The sequence below is a fragment of the Chionomys nivalis genome, chromosome 9 (genome assembly GCF_950005125.1).
Source record: "Chionomys nivalis chromosome 9, mChiNiv1.1, whole genome shotgun sequence".
Classification (NCBI taxonomy): Eukaryota; Metazoa; Chordata; class Mammalia; order Rodentia; family Cricetidae; genus Chionomys; species Chionomys nivalis.
The window spans coordinates 38,736,170-38,753,942 of record NC_080094.1 but is presented as its reverse complement, the minus strand read 5'-3'; positions in this window follow the sequence as shown (position 1 = coordinate 38,753,942).

Sequence of the window (17,773 nt, the reverse complement as noted above, 5' to 3'; positions counted from 1 at the left end):
AAAGACTGACTTTTGTGCCTTTAATACAGTTATCATCTCTTCTCCTTAGGAAAACAACTTAAGCCCTCTGCCTGCCCCCCTTTTCATCTGTTAAATAAGGGTAGGGGAAGGTCATGGTTTAGCATTGTCTCAATCTGAAATTTTTGCAAATTTACTCATCTATGATAATCTCCTACCTTCTTGGAAAGCAATTTCTGATTCTGCCCTGAGAAGCTTGCATAACATGTATCTTCAGTCCCTTATCCCAGGGCACCAAATGTGTTTCTCAGAATTTAGTGAGCATAGTGTTGCCTACCTTCAATTCTAGTACTTGTGAGGCAGAGGCAGGCAGACCTCTTTGACCCTGAGGCAAGCCTGCTCTAATAAGTTCCAGGCCAGTCAGAGATACATAGTAAGACCCCGTCTTAATAAACAAACAAATGTCATTCCTAATACCCATAATCTACACTATACAATCAAACTGATATTTCCAGACTATATATCCACCAAGTTAGATGACATATGCTACAACCTACTAAGGCTCAACAGATCCCATCAGCTTTGGAATAAAATCTACCACCTTCCTCTCCTCCACCTGATTCCAACTACACTGTTCTCTTGTTCTCCCCCGAACCTGCAATCTCCCAAAGATTGCCATACAGAGACTTGGTCTAGCAATATCTTCCAGAACACTCCTTGAGATCTAATATCCTTCCTTACTTTCCTTGTGATCTAATATGCTCCCTCATATTACCAACGTCATCCAAAGACATTTCTTGACGCAGAGTGTCCAAGCTGAAATTACATCCAGCTCTCACTCTTAACCCTGACTTGATTTATTTTATCCCTTGCTCTTATCTGAAGCTCTTCTATTGAAATTATAGTATATCATGCTATGACGACACTGTTATATAATTAACATTTAATTTAATATAATTTAATGGAAATTACATTAGCATAGAGAGTAGCAGATAGCAGAGGCTCAGTTGGCTCTGTGGAATGAATGAGTAATTCTACTTCCCATAAGCAAGCCATCTGCTTAGCTTTGAGGTCTATATGATGATACTCAAACTGGTTATAATGTCCCATTTTAAGCATAGTTTTCCCTAATGTATGGACAATTATCCTATACAATTATAAGAAAGTTTAGGTTCTGACAGAAAGAATTCCTCTTGTGAATTCACACAAATTCTATCTAGTAGAATTATAATAACTTTCAGAAGGGACTGCATATACAACATATATATAGCTACATGAAAACTTTATTTGTGTTCTTAAAAACTTTAACAGCAACACAGAGAAATAAATTTGAAGACAACCTGTTGGGGGTAGCATGGCAAACAGATGTCATGATACGGGCCTGGGTTTTCAGCTCAAACTAGGTTCTTTATTGATTTTTCTCTTTTTCTGTTGTGTTGCCACAGAATCTATAAACCAAGTGCACCAAGATCATTCAGAAAACAGCCCATGGAAACTATCTCAGATCTGATATCAGTTACTGCCTAAATTAAAAATTAAAGGACAAAAATCAAAGTCTTGGTAAACAGCATAAATTAGGAAGCAAAACTATGTTTATTAAAAGATAACGCAGATCTATGAGAATACTAATAACAGCACCACTGTAATAGCAAAAAGATGTTTTTAAAAATTCCATCTATTAAAGAAGATCCCTGTAAGGTTAGAGCGTACCTCTCATGTGTTCATTTGTTTAGACCTTAATTCCTCAGTGCATTCATATGGGGGTTTGGGGACTAGTGGAGAGCATTTAGGTTATAGGACAGAGCCCTCATGGCTGGGTTGGTGCCTTTCTCCCAAAAAGAGGAAATGCATCCTCCTTCCTCATTTGTGCCCTCTCTGTTCTTTGCCAATCATGACAAGAGGAAACACAAGAGCCTCTTTACATTGGCCAACTGATCTGGTACTTTTCAGCATACAGACCCTTGTCATAGCCAGAAGAAATAGACTGAAACAACTTTCACATCTATCAATAGTAGACTGGCTAAATTACATTATAATTCATGCTATAGGTTTTGATATAAAAACTGAGAACGTTTGATCTAGAAATGCCAGGAAACACTGATGCATAGCAAACACTGTTGAAAGAAACAAGCTAGGCAACAAAATATAGAACACTAAGTAATTCTCATGCAAAATTTTAAAACATGTAAAATCCCTGGTGTGAGGATTCAGAACATTCTTGGTGGGCTAGAAGGGGAAACTAAAGAGGCATCTGGGGAGTTAATGATGAGTTATTTCTGCATTTAGGTTCCAGATGAAGATATATGTTAACTTTTTCAAAGTTAATTCAATTACTTATTTATAATATATTCACATTCCTATATATGTCTTATATCTCAAAAAGAAATTTACAAAAAGAATGCTTCTTGTGTTTAAAGAATTTTATGTCAGGAAAATTAAGAAACCCTTTTATAACTCATAGTCTTATCTGCCAAATTTCAAATCCATGAGGAGAATGCACTGAAAAGAAGTTGAAGTTTCAGCTGAACTTTATAAAAAAAAAATAACTCATTTGATTCTAAAGGTATCACTCATCTCAAGTTCATCAAGAGAAAATGGCCTGCTTTTCAAAATCTTTAGTTAATTTTTCTAAAATATTATATCTTCAACTTCTGATCATTCACCAAAATTTGTATCCATATCTATATCTATCTATCTATCTATCTATCTATCTATCTATCTATCTATCTATCCTTCCATCCTTATGTATACATATGCATATATAGATGTGTGTATACATAAAATATGTGTATATATACATATATATGTATATACAAACACATACACATAAATGTGTGAGATGCAGAAGCCACATGATGAATAGACATCATTTTATCTCTTGCAGCTCAATTGATACAGATAAGAAAGATCTGTAGCCTGAAAGCACAAAAAAGTAATAAGACAATGAATAATTACCAAACCAATACCCAGGGAAAGATGGAAAATTGGAGCTGAATCATTGTTTGGTGCCTCCTGGTCTATGTAAAGGATATATCAGAGAGGCTGAAAGGGAGCCCAGAGGACAGAATTTGGAATCAGAAGCCCAGCTTAAATGCACAGCCTAGATTTGTCTGAGATTTATAGATGCATAAATCCCTAAATTTGATTAAAATGACTACAAATGGCTACTATCTGAGATACATGACAGAAAGAAATAAGTCTATTTCTGAATATTTCACATTCACAAATGTTTTTGAAACATAGTGCCTTTTATAAGAGGAAATCAGATTAAAATAGGAAAATGTAAAATACTATTAAAATAATTACAAATGATTTTGATAAAAAAATGGAATCATTGGCTCTCTTTATATTTTCACCTAACACATAGGCTTTTATATGCTTTTCTTTATTAAAACAGAAATTAATAATGAAAATGTCAAAGAATTGTAAAGATTTCTTAAAGAATAAAATGATATTTTAGAACTAAGAAATACATTGGCAAAATAAAAATTAATACATCGTTGTAATAGAAGAATAGAAAGAGCTAAAGAGGGAATTTGTGAACTGGAAGACAGGTTAGAGAGGAAAAACCACATCCATCAAGAACGAAGTGATGAAATGATAAGTCATGCTAGCTCCCCAAAGGACAGCACACTTTATAGAGAATGTCTCTTCACGCACCCCCTTTCACTCACTGCCCATCTCTCATCTTTACTACCAGAGAGCTGTAATTTGGCATTCTTTTTCACCTCCTTTTCATATACATTTTAGCAATTTTAATTTGATCTGACAAGACTGAAAAGCTTTAGAAATGACTAATTTGGAAGCAGGTAATAGGCTTAATTCGAACTAGCGAATAAATTTATTTGGTTGTCACATCAATTTTATTTTTCAATTTGTGAATACAAATGCCTATAGCCTGGGCAAATAATCTCTGGCGGATCATAATCCGCAACTATTTTTGATGTCTAATTCTCAACTCGTTATGCCTTTATTTTCTGTTGGAAAAACACTGCACTTCCTACTTTCGAATGAATTCTTAGGAATCAAAAGAAACAACTCTGCCTCTCTCCATTTGTCTATGGAAGGTCAAGAAAGTCTCTACAGGAAACAGCTTTTATATGGAGGGACAGAGATGTTTCCATGACCACGTCCCCATCCTTTAGAGTTTCCTGAGAGTAGATTGACACAATTGTTTGCATGTGTGTCCTAGAGAGAGTCAGTCAGCTGGAGGAGAGGTAGAGAGGATAATACCCCAATGATTCAGATCTGAATCTCTACTCAGAAAGGATCCGGTATGTGTACAGTGCCTCAATCCTCCAACTAAAAGTCTTTGGAATTAGAAACCACTAGGTAGAACTCCAAACTGTTTCTGAATCAACTACTCAGTTTTACTTCCCAAATATTATGATATTTAGGAAATATTGTCTCTAAATATGAGCCAAGTTGGTGATTTTTTAAAAAAATAACTGTATGTTAAAATTCCAACAACATATGAGACTAGCACACATTTTCAGGTGAGACTACCAGTGCGTCCTAGGAAGTCAAACAATAGTCCTTTTATAAGACAATTTAACTTCTGAAAAGGCTCAGCTGTAGGCCAGACAACCTGGCCCAAGACAGTAAGGCCCTGGTCTCTGAAGAGCCTGCTGGTTTAGAGTTCATGCCTCCCTACCAGCTCAGGTGGTCACCAACTTGTATAATAAATACCACTTGTTAATTCTGAGCTTTGGTGGTTTTACCTATGAAGCGGTTCCACATGACGATTCTGTTTCTAAAGATGGTTTCAGCTGTAAAATGCCACCTCCTACCTGCACCATTCTGGTTTCTTAACTTATGCAGTAGCTATGTGTGTATTTGAAGTATTTTCTCTATAATTACTTTTAAAGTTGAACATACATGCTTTATACAAGCCTCTAAAGTAAGGTTTGACAGTAAGTTGGAAGAGAAAAGAGCTATGAAAGGAAGCCAGTCTAGTACCATTCTTGAATTCATAAAAGTAGGTGTGAAAAATTGAATGTCAGAGGCAAAAAGCCAAGAGAAGATTGAAGCTTGTAAAACTCCAGAAGCTATAAAGCGCTGCAATGATAAGATAGAATCAACGACCGTAGAGTGAATGGGAACTTGCAGAGTAAGTAGAGCTGCTAGAGTCCTATAAAAATCCCCACAATGGTCCTTGGAGGAAATTGAGATCCAAGGGTGGTTATTCAATAGCTAAATTTCCTCTTAGCCAACTGTGTCCATGGGCATGCATTATGTAACTTAGGAAGAACATTTTTGGGTTATAATATGAAGCAACTTAACATTTTCCAAATAACTTGGATATATAACTTTTCTTTACAGGATTTATATCTTTTGTAAAGCATTACCTTAGGTCACAACAGTGTAAAGATAACTCTGGTATGTCAGATTTCAACGAATTTGCGAATTTAGATATCTCTTTGCCATTTAGAGTCAGTCTAGGTCCTTGCTTCTAGTGAAATCTCTGAGTTCTTTAAGAATATTCTTCATCCTCGCTGACCCTCTGATGTTCTCAGAAAGCGCCCATCTCAGGCCCTTTCTATTAGCTAAACATTTTCTCTGCCCATCTTTAGCTGACCAGCTTTTGTTTATGACTTGGGTCTCAAATAAAACACCAGAAATGCTTTTTTTGACCACCCTAGTGAAAAATAAAATTCTGTACTTTCTATATAATATCTAACTCATTTTTAAAAGAATATTTTCCAAAAATTCAAACTCCTTGTGTTTGAAAACATCTCTCAGTTTTTATTTTCCTTTTTTTCCTTTCTTCCTTTCCTCAATATGAAGGAAGTTCCATGACAGGAGAGACTTTAGTGACTCAGCAGCCCTTATGTACAGTACTCAAATCAGGGCCTGGCATACAACAATTCATTAAGTATGTTTAAATTGTGTTATTATTTATAAATGAATATAAACATGACTTATACTAATGGATTTCCAATAATTATTAAGGTTTTGTTTACATGCTCTCAAGCATTATCAAAGACATAAAATCTTCAGGGACTTGGAAAGTAAAGAAAGAAGCCATGAATCTTTATTGTGTATATGCCTTTTATGTCTGGTGCTTAGACTAGAGAAGGATTCACATATGTTCTAATAAGTGGGACTGAGAACAATGCATGGAATTCTTCACGGTAGGCCATGAGAGAAGGCATTCCAAATCTGTCTAATGAGCAGTGTATGGAAAAGCACAAAGAGATAAGACGCATAAAAAGTTACTAGAACATTGGTGAGTGGGAAGGGAATTTATGCCGTGGGGGGAAGTAGACTTGATCATGGGCGTGGCAGTGATTAGCAAATAGAACTGCCAGTCTGATCGTAGGGTCAGCAATGAACCTTTGTGGGTGAGGGGCAATGAGCACTTGGAAGTTGTGGATGAAATTGATGTGTGTGCAATAACTGGATGTTATCCTGGAGAGAAGAAAGAACTCACATATTTTACTAAGGTTCTTATAAAAGAATTTAAAACTGAAATATAAACACTGGCAAACAGCAGATGAAGTGCCCACACTGAACATAAATAAGTATCTAGAGAGGATGAGGCAGGAGAATTGCTGCAGTTGGAGGAAAGATCAACCTTGTAAAAGACATAGTTCTTTTTTAAAGGTGGTATCTTAACAAGTCACAATCAGTTGCATCTTTATGCTTCAGGGGAAATTTGTTAGAAACAGGAGACAACATTCACTTAGAATTAGCGAAAAGTTTGGACTATACCATATAAAATAATAAGACAGAGATAGAAATGATAAAAATAATAATAGAAAATAAAGATACTAAAGAGAAAATGCAGGTACTTGTGAACTAACATAAGGAAGAGAACGGGAGCTGGAGAGATGGCTCAGAGGTTAAGAGCACTGACTGCTCTTCCAGAGGTCCTGAGTTCAATTCCCAATAACCACATGGTGGCTCACAACCATCTGTAATGAGATCTGGTGCCCTCTTCTGGTCTGCAGCAGACATGCAGACAGAATACTGTATACATAATTAATAAATAAATCTTGCGCTGGTTGGTGGTGGCACACGCCTTTAATCCCAGCACTTGGGAAGCAGAGGCAGGCGGATCTCTGTGAGTTCGAGACCAGCCTGGTCTACAAGAGCTAGTTCCAGGACAGGCTCCAAAACCACAGAAAAATCCTGTCTCGAAAAACAAAACAAAAAAAAAAAAAGGAAGAGAACGAAAACTAGGGAAGTTTGCCATTCTTAGATGTGCCCTTTGTGTTTCATGCCTTTGTCTCAGGAACTGTCCTTCTGTAGGATGTTTTTTTCTGCTGAGCAGGTCTTCCCACACCCTATGGATGGAAATGCTGTTTTTGGCATCATTAATACTCTGTTGATCTAATTACTAAAACACCTTGAAGCTTAAAATATCAGTCAATTCATTTTTGCCTTCAATTATAATAATGCTATTATAGTTAGGGTAGAAACAACTCCAAATTAGAGGAGAATAAATTTTAGTGGAGAAACTGAAAGGGGGGAGCATTAAGATGAAACACCAAGCAACAAGAAAACCAGATAGATGCAAGGAAGGCCCAGCCCTGGTCATCTTCCATAAGGCTCAATTAAAGGGAAGCTTAGGTCAAGCAAGGACATTGGTGAGAGAAGACAGCAGGCAATAGAATCAGATGGCCTGGTCCTGTAGAAGCTTACGCACATCCATTTGAAGAGGAAGCTGGGTTTCAAGAATTGGCTTCCATTCAGCAGAGAGAAGTTGCAGGAGCCAGGAGGCAGAAAGATGTCTGCCATCTGGAGAAAAATGCAAGAAGGAGAATTGGAAGTCACAGATAAGGGGTGGGAAATGCGAAAAAGGAGAGACTATCTGGCAAGGAGTCTCCGGGTGGGGTTAGGTTCCCCCTCTGAATTTTAGGGTACAGTTTGCAGACTCTTCACAGTAAGGAATGCCAGCAAGGAAGAGAAAAATAACTCCAATTCCAAATCTTAGTAAATCTATCTATAGTTTATAAATGACATTTAGGAAAGCTGTCTTTTAGTATATAAATGTGCCTCATATTTTTTTAAAAAATATTATTTCTAAAATCTTAAACAGCAGTTCTACAAAGTGCGATGGATTTATTTTGCTCTTTAGAGGTAAAGAAAATTATGGCTGTTTTATCAAGATTCAGAACTTCATATTGGAGAATCAAAATGTGTAGGAAGTCCCTGAAGCACTGAATGAGTCAAGAAGAAAAGCCAAAGTGGGTTGGGGTTTTGGGATGAGATCAGTGAGATTAGATCCTCCTTCCACCATTTATTAAGGTTATGGTTTGTGGGCAAGTCCATATACTGTGCAAACATCAATATCCTGTTATATTAACTGGGAATTACACCCATGTGGAAGCTATTATGGTGAATGAAATTTAAAATAATCATGTTTACAAATGATCTAACTCAGTACTTGGCTATCTTTTGAAAGCTGAGTAATTATTATGTATTTATTGTATTACCATCATCCATGGTCTTAGTTTAGACAAATTCCATAATTATTTGTGAGTCGAGATGATTAGAATTGGCTTTTCTCTTACCATATGGTTGTAGGGCTACCACTTATCAATTCAGCTGCAGAGAGGGACAAAGTCTATATCCACGTGGGAGTTTGAGAATGTAGACCATAGATATTGCTGTTATTGACATCGACCTGGCAGACAGGAGCACATGGGTTCTTCTGTCAAGTCTATAATAAATTCACTGTGATGTGGCATACACTACAGTCTTTTCTCAACCCCTCTTTCTTCATCAGTAAAGATGGTTGGATTACAAAATCTCTATGGTTATATAAATTCTAACATGCCACCATTCTGCACCTACCGTTTCAAACGTGGCACTTGTGAGCTATAAACGATGTAAACCCCCTTTGACAGTATTAGAATTCATTGTGAGAGCTGAACGCACTGGGGGTGTGAAGATGTGATCTTGCCCAGGCAGGAGATTGGTTGCCCTCCTCAGGCTGCTTGCTCAGAACAGCCATTTTGCTCTTCTTTTGGCTGGCTGCCTCTCCAGTAATTTTCTGCAGCAGCTCTGTCTTTACCCAGCCAGCTAGAGGAAAATGAATTCGCCCAGCAGTCCCAGCCATCCCTTAGGATGTTTCAGGGAGAGAGCGCGCCAGGCATTTCACTGTTAATTATCAGCAGCCCGGCTGCTATGGCCCCCTGCTGTGCCAGTATGAGAGATGAAACTCTTTACACTGCTTATTGGGTTCAGCTAAATAAATATTCCCGAGCATTAGCATTGTCAAAGGGACAGTCTGAATTCCGTTCCCTCGAGGGGCTTGGGCACCTGCGGTTTTCAATATCAATTTTCCTGCCTGTCCCCACTCCACACCTTCCTTTAACACATTACAACTAAACTCTTTCTGTGTCCCCTGAACATCAGGGCACTGAAGCAATAACAATAAATAGCATTTGACTCCATTGCTTAAGGTTGTATCCATCGGTGCTACTGATGTTAAAGGAGCCAGATTAACTCACTTCCCGTACCTGTGCTATGAGCATTCAGATTTCTCAGCATCAGATTTTGAATTAGTACCACCTCACCCCTCCCTCCAAAAAGTGAGTTTTGAAGTACGTAAGTCACCTAGTTGCTGTAATAGAGTCAAGGGTGGAAACATGACCCTCTATGAGTCAATTAGGGCCCACAAGAATTAATTCCGATACTTCTTTAAGCTACTTGAAAAGCAATTCTTTTTCTTTGTGACTGAATATTGAGCCATGAAAATACAGCTCTAAAAGCAATTATTAGCTATTTTCAGCTATGAAGATAAAAACTAAATACTAAGAATGGAATCAAAACACATTAAGTAGGGAAAGGGATTTGAGAAAAGAAACTCAGGTCTGACAAAAGCACACGGAAGCCCAACTTAAGCTGTTTTAAGAAGCCATGCCGATCTTTGGACATTTAGGTGTTGGATTAGTACACCTCCATTATCATTCAAGTTTGAATTAGGGATTCTCTCTTATTTCCATTTAGGCCGCTATTGTATGTGGTCCTCTTTCTGTGCCAATTTTGCAAGTGCAGGTTAGCTGTACCAAACTGTGCCCTTTCAGATCTTAACCACTGCACTATTTTCTCCAAACTCCAAGGCTCACTCCAGAAAATCTAGAGCAGCTAGGTGCTCTCTAGTTGTGTGAGGCAGCTCTCAATAACAGAATGACAAGAGCCAGTAAATGAACACTTCAGATTCCCGTTTCCGTGGGATAAGGCTAAGCCTATGCTTTCTGTGGGCTGTTGGAGGATCCCAGTAGGATTGGGACAAAGTGATTTGATCTTAACTGTCTGCCCTCCTTTCCCTCTTACATAATGATTTGTTGGTATCACCTTGTAACTAAGTTACTTCTACAAATATTGCTTGACTTATGATAAGGTTATATCTTCATAAAAGCCTCACCGGTAGTGGACGCTAATGGAAGTCAAAGCTACCAAATTTCTAGCTTAGCTGCATAGCACTCTAAAGACTACTAGTTGTTCCTCTCGTGATCTGATGGTCAACAGAGAGATGTAGCTGTCTAGAATTACAAGACAATAGCTGACTACATGTCTTCTTTTGGCTGGGGTGGGGGGAATCACAGCATTGTCATCTGGAGAATATGTTATTTGGGTCCATAATTTCTTGATAAGAAAGGAAACATCTACTCATTATTTCTTACATGCCCCACCCCCATGTTTTGTTTACATGCCATTCACTGTCCATACACAATGAACTAACACATAACACAGATCTGTTGTATAACAATATCCTGGAAATTTAAACATTTCTATCCTGGCAGAAGGCCCAGTAAGACTCAGGATGTTTCAACTTAAAACATTCCATTCCAGAGAGAAGCTCATTAAGTCACAGAAAATAAACAACTCACAAGTTTTAGGAAGTCCTTGAAACTTACAAGATTCATAAAGTCCCTCCTTCCCCAAGGTTATTTAAGCAGTGAAGCCTGCTTTAGCAAAGAGACTCTCCAACCTGTTGACCTGCCTACAAGTTATGCAAAAGGCACCAGGGTTGCATTTTTCAAAGTCATCATCCATACGGAGGTGCACTTTTTTGCAATGCAGATGCCTTTGTGTCACCCATGTTCCACTAAGTAACCCTTCAACTATACCCCTGGTCAAGGGTGGAAGATTTTAGGAGAGAAAGCAAAGTAAAAGCATGATTAAGCCAATATGTAAAAGATGCTCATTAATCCATCCTCAGACTTCCAAAACTGGGACGATGTCCAAGTCTTTCCACTAAAAGAGTTTTAGTGTCACCAAGATTATGAATTTGGTGACCCTAAAAGATGAGCAACATAGATAGGTTTAATCCCTGGATTTATTTTCTTCCTGTGATGCCTCCCTCCTAATCTTCACACCACACACACACACACACACACACACACACACTCAGTAGGTATGAGGCTCTGCTGGAAACATACACTCCAAATGCTACATGTCAAGTGAAAAGCTTCTAAATAATGAATTTCCCCATTTAACTCCCTACTGTGATGTTGTCTAAGAGTTATGTTAAAAGGTTAAAATTTTTCTTTCCTGCCTTCCCTCCCCCCCACCCTGTGTGTGTGTGTGTGTGTTTGTGTGTGTTCTGCTGGTGGTGGTGGTAGAGGTAAATGTGTGGGTTGGGTACACACATGTAGAGACCAGAGGTGAACTTCATCATTCTCCAGTTTGTTTCCTTCAGTGTCTAGCCCTAAAACTCAGGCTAAGCTTGTGGACAGCAAGTCCCACTGATTCTCCTGTCTGTATCTCCCACAGTGCTGAGGATACAGGCATATGAAGCAGTACCTAGCCTTAGCATCCTGGGGACTCAAAACCAGGTCCTCATGCTTGCCCAGCAAGTGTTCTTAACCATGAATCCCTTGCCTAGGTTTATATTTGAACATTTTAAGCAAACTATTTACTCTAATATGAGAAGTGAAATGTTGATATCTTTATTGAATTTCTTTTTATTTTGCAGTTTCTCACTGTCTCCAGAACAGGTATTGTTCTATGAGCGCTGGTTTTGCTCTTTTGACTTTTTGGAAGGGCCCACAACCTAGCTCCCAAATAAATCACACAGGGAGGTTTATTCTTAGTTATGAATGCCCAGCCTTACCTTGCTTATTTCTTGCCAGCTTTTCTTAAATTATTCCGACTACCTTTTCCCTCTGGGCTTTTACCTTTCTTACTTCTGTATATCTTACTTTCCCTCTTACTCCATGGCTGGCTGGGTGGCTGACCCTTTGAGTCCTCTCTCCTTTTCCTGCTCCTCCTCTTCCTTGGTTCTCCTTCTATTATACTCTCTGTCTCCTGGCCCCACCTATCCATGCTCCTGCCTTGCTATTGGCCATTCAGCTCTTTATTAGACAGACCATCAGGTGTTTTAGACAGGCAATGAAGCACAGCTTTACAGAGTTAAACAAATGCAGCATAAACAAAAGTCACACACCTTTACATAGTATTCCCCAATAAGGTATGGGCAGCAAGGCAATTTCATTGTACTTCTGTTAGAGAGTGCAATTGTGGAATCACATGTCAAAATGATATCTATCTCCTCATCTTAGCAGTAAGAGCAGAGAAGGCACAAAGCCTTAGATGGTAAAATTGGACAGGACTCTAATAGCATCTGAACAATTTATTCTGTCACTGATGAAGACACAAAGTGAGGCACATATCAATGAAAGGTTTTGCCTAACACTTCTTACCTAATCCTAGACAAAGCTAAGGCTTGGCACCAACATTCCTCATTGTATAGCCACTTCATACTACTTTTGGTTTAATTTTTTTCTCACATTTTATCGTATTTTGAGCTTACTTTTCAACCCATACAGAATGTGATATAAATGTTTCTTCTTAGAAAACCTAAGGTTATACCACTGGCCTTGCCTTGATAGTTGAACTGGGAATAAACCCTTCTACATAATGAATTTTATCACTTTCTTGTAAAAAATATTCATGCCTTCTCTTTTCCTCTCAGGCTGCAAAGCCTAATTATACTGCAGTCCATTTGGTTTGATGCTTATCTATAATCCTAGGTCACTTCTGGGCTTCAGCCTGGGTTCTGGTGTAGCCAGAAAATTGCCAGAAGCCATATGGACTCCCCGGGCTATCTCCTGAATGAGGTTAGATGGTACAGACTTAGGAACTGAATCTTTCCAAGAGATGGAACAGATGGCACTTCAGATATGAATATGCATGATGTAGCTCCTAAGGTTGTTAAATAAGTATGTATTTTAGGTAGATTCATGAAAATCAAGATTTTCATAAGTAAAATTAAAAGCAAGCCAAGGAAAACACAAGGATCTCCTGGAAGCTGTGCATTATTCTTTATTTGTTGACACTGGCCTCTACAGCATGCTCCACCTTCCAGAGAAACCACTAGGCAGTAATGGGAAGAAATAAATAGCATCTTCAACAAAGGATGTGCTGTGGTGTCTTGGAGAGGCCATGAGGCAGTATTAGCATCCAGAAATACAAGACTAGAAATGGGGCTGCTTGAACTCGCTCTTTCTTGTGTACCAAGTACTTGTTCACGGTGAATAGTTCCTTGAATATTTCAGCTCTTTCCTGGCCCTTTACCAATAATTTACCCTTATGACCCTACCACCAACTCCAAGTTCTTCATAATTCAATCTTGGCTGCTGCAAGACAAGACCAACAAGTCCTAAGAGTAATGCAGGTCTTTGAATCCGTAGAATTAGTTAAGTAAATGGATTTCACAAATCTCCCATACAAGCAGTATCCATCAAAGGCCCTGAGCTCTCTGCCCAGAAATTTTATCTTACATATTTGGTGATGTCCAGTGTACAGAAAACTTTCAGACTCAAAATCATATCTGATTTTAAACTTTATTGCAACCCTGTGAATTTTTAACCCATTTATAGATGAGAAAGAATGAAGATGCAAAGAGGTTAAATAACCACTTGTGGGCACAACAGGGGAACTGTATCATGGTGACTTCAAGCTAAGTTCATTTGATTCTGTCCGGTAATGAATCTGACCTGGCTTTGACCTGTGAGCCACCAGTCAATGAAGTCTTCACTGGGGGAAAAAAAATCAGCTTGTCCTAAAACGGCCTAAGCCATATGGTCTGATTTCAGGAAGTCGCCACAGTAGCGGGCAGAACAAAGCAATAGCTCATATTCTGGAGATATTCAAAAGAAGGCTGTGAATTTCTTACTTCCACCTCATCTGTGTCAGCTCTGAACCTCTCCCTGTATTCATGGTCTTTTGTAGATCTTACTTGAAGCAAAATATAGTCTGCTTTCATTCAGACAGCTGTGGGACTGAGATCTACTTCACCGAATGAATTCCTAGCAAGTGTTACATAAGCAAAGATGAAATGAGATTGCCTGACTTTGCTCTTTTGATGTTATTAGTTATTACTTTGGGGTGGTTTTGTTAAACAGCAATGGCTGACTGATACCTGTCACTATTTTTCTTTCATCTTCTTACCTTTAATTCAGTGCAAACAGAATCCGCCCCTTGTTGTGATTGCTGTTTCTTTACAGGCCCTGAACTGCCTCTTCTTCCTAAGTCACTGGCGTATTCGATATCAGAGTCAGTATCATCATAGAATTATGAAAGTCTCACTAGGAACTGAGATGGGAGTAAAACCCAGGAAAAGGAAGTAGCAACCAGAAAAGAGAACGCTGTAAGATGTGAAACAGCTAGTCAAGGGGTGACTAAAAACATTTGGCCATTCAACTGCTATTTTATGTTACTCAATTAGAGAAAACACACTGTGATTAGCCAACTCTCTCAAGCTTCTGTGCCTAGTGGCCTAATGCTGTGTGGACTGCAGATGACAAGATGTCCACCCCCTAGAGGACTGTTAATGAACACGGACAGTGCAGAACCTGGCACCTGGTAGAAGACTTGAGTTGGTTTGGGACATATTGGGGATAAAAGGATTAGGCTCAGTGTCTGGCATGAAATGATTACCATTTCAGTTTTTCTGATTGTACCATAATTTCCAAAGCCCCAGAAAACCCAGTTCTGTTTCCTCCCAAGAAACATGCAACAAACTTTAACCTGTCAAGAATTATATGACTCTTCGGGGTGTTTCAGTGGTTCAAATTCCCACATGCTTGAAGCAACTCCCAAGCTATAATGGGAGAATAATGTCCAGATACCTGCCCACTTATAGGAAAGGCTCGTTCTCTGGAACCCTTCGTGGGGGCAATGGAAGAATATTATGCCTAGCACATCTGGTAAGCACTGGGTGAAGAAATAAGAGAGCAAGCAAGTGACCAGCCCCTGCTCTGCCCACCCCGATATCTTCCTACTCCGTTTCATCTCAGTTTGATCAAAGCTATCTGCCTGTCTCTCCAATGTGCCTTGCTCCAGACCTATGGTTCATACATCACAAATCCCCCAAAGTCTTCTCTGATCTCATTTCCTCTTTAATCTCTGGCACAGCTCGTTTCCGACTTAACTCGGAAACGATGCCTATGGATTTTCCATTTGGTTCTCGGTCCCTTTCTTAATATCCCTCAACTGGACTGTGTTTATACGCAGCCCCTAGCCCCTGAGCAGAGCTCCAGAAAGGTGGGCTTTGGTTCTCAGTGTTACTTAGGTGCGCGTGCACACGAGCGCACACACACAGACACACACACATGCTAATAGCATCATGCTGGCTGCTGGAGTGCCCGGTGCTGACCTCGCAAAGCACTTTACTCGGTGCTAATTCATCTGACCCTCACAGTGGTGGTCTTGGGAGGCGGAAGGGTAGCAGGACTCCAACTGTGGAAATGAGAACTCAGAGTAAAAAGAAGTGGCCCCCGCTGGTGTCTCAAGCAGCCAAGACTTAAACCCAATTTTGCTGTTATTTCTTCACATCCTGTTATTTTTAAAAGCACTACTGTTGCTGTGATTCTTGGACAGTCATTATAAGATTCAACCAGAGAAAAGAAAATTTCTAAAAAAAGGAATATTCTGAAGACATGGGGCATTGAGCTTACAGAGAAATTGAGAAATCCTAAAATCTACATCTTGTTTAGATGTCCAGGTTGTTCAGTAGTCACAATCTAATCTGACGTGAGCTCAAGGTCATTTCTAGCCAACCAGCTTGCAATGTAAGACAAGAGAGATGTTTTGGGGAAAGGCCATTAAATGTATGGAGTTGAACAAGCTCCACGGCCTGTCCTTGTCTTATTCTTTCCTTGCGTATTTATTGAGCACTTACAATGTACCAGTCATGGGCACTGGAACAGCTGACAAAATACAGTCCTTGCTCCCAAGGAAATCACTAGAGGAGATGCATTATTCACAGAACAATCATGCATACTGACATGAATGAAAGTGGGCGGCATTCGGCACCTTGCAGGGAAAGGATCTGTCAGCCCCTAGGGGTTCACTTTACCTGTGTGTAGAAGGGCCAGCATGGCTGAAGACCCACAGACACAGGTGCTCAGTGTTAAGAAACAGGAAGGCCACATGGTTAGAGCAGAGGGAGGGCCGAGAGCAGAGCAGAGGATGAGAAAGAAATGGCAGGTAGAGGTTATGGATGGTCATCTCAGCTTAGCTATGACTTTGGGTAGGAACAGACCCGAGGCAAAAATATGGTCTGTCTTAGCTTCCAGTGTGACCTTGAATCATCTCGGTAGGAAAGAATGACAACCTTCTCCTTTCTCGGAAGCCAGCTGGGATGACCTAGAGAAACAGGCAGCTAGCTTCCCACCGCCTCTCTGTGAGGCTGCATCGGGAATCTGGTGCTTTACTAAGCATGCCAGTGACCATCTTGCTTGAAGCAGAAGCACAGGGAGGCTCCAGAAGGCTTCTTCAATTGGCTGCCATAGTGACTCAGGAGGTCCGGGAAGGGTCCCTCTAGCTCAATCCTAACAGGAACAGCTATAGTTCCTGGAGGTGGGAGATTCTGTTGTCGAGGTTTGCCATTTGGTTGGTTAAGAATCAAAGGACCCTAGCTGCTGCTGACTCCCTAAAATGGACTGCTAAGGCTGGTGGTGAAGAACTCAGCAGAATGGTTATTTTAAGGATACTCACGGCTTCCAGACCCTATTTCCTTTTTTCTGAGTAATATTGATATTTTTAGAGCTATAAATTATGAGTGCATTTCTATGCTCCTGCAGAATTCAAGCTGGGAGGCTGGGCAGGGGCTTGTGTTTAAGACCAGAAAGCTCTCAAGGAGGCTCACTTGCTTTCCCCCATGCTAGAATGAGGCCTTCCTGCTATGGCTTAGTTGCTTCAAAAACCCTGAGTCATTCCAATAGTCCTGTGTCTCTCTTTCCTTCCTGTAGCTCCCCCAGAGCACAGCACTCCTGGAGCTGCCCCCCTCACTCCCCCCTAGCCCGGCAGCCGTCCGCAGACACAAAGTGGGGGTGGCACAGCTCGGGCAAGCCCGCGGGGAGGGCGCCAGGGACGCGGCTCTGATCGTAGGCGGAGGGGCTGTGTCCCCAGTGCCGCAGTGAGCGGTGGCGGCGGTACGCGGGCGGTCTCCTGAGTCACTGCTGCTGCTGGGCTGCTGGAGCCTCAACTCCCGCCCCTACAAGCTGCGGAGGAGGCAAGGCAAAGCATCCCCTGGGTCAGGGGTCCCGCAGGCTTTCCAAACAGCCTGTGCGCATTTCCTCGGGAGCCCTCGGGGCGCTGCGCTGTCACAGCCTTGTCACTCTTTGTTTATTTCGACATCTGCCCCCGGAGATTCCCTTAGACCAGAAACTTCTAAGCCACCCCCGGATGGATTCGGGGGCCTTTGCTTATGGCAAAGCGCCCGGAGCGTCATCATAACTTGGGAGACCAGTAAACAGCAGTGGGGGAAGGAGAAAAGGAAGGAGAAGGGGGAGCAGAGGGCGGGAGAAGATCAAAACAAAACCCAACAAAACTAAAAACCGAAAGGGAACTG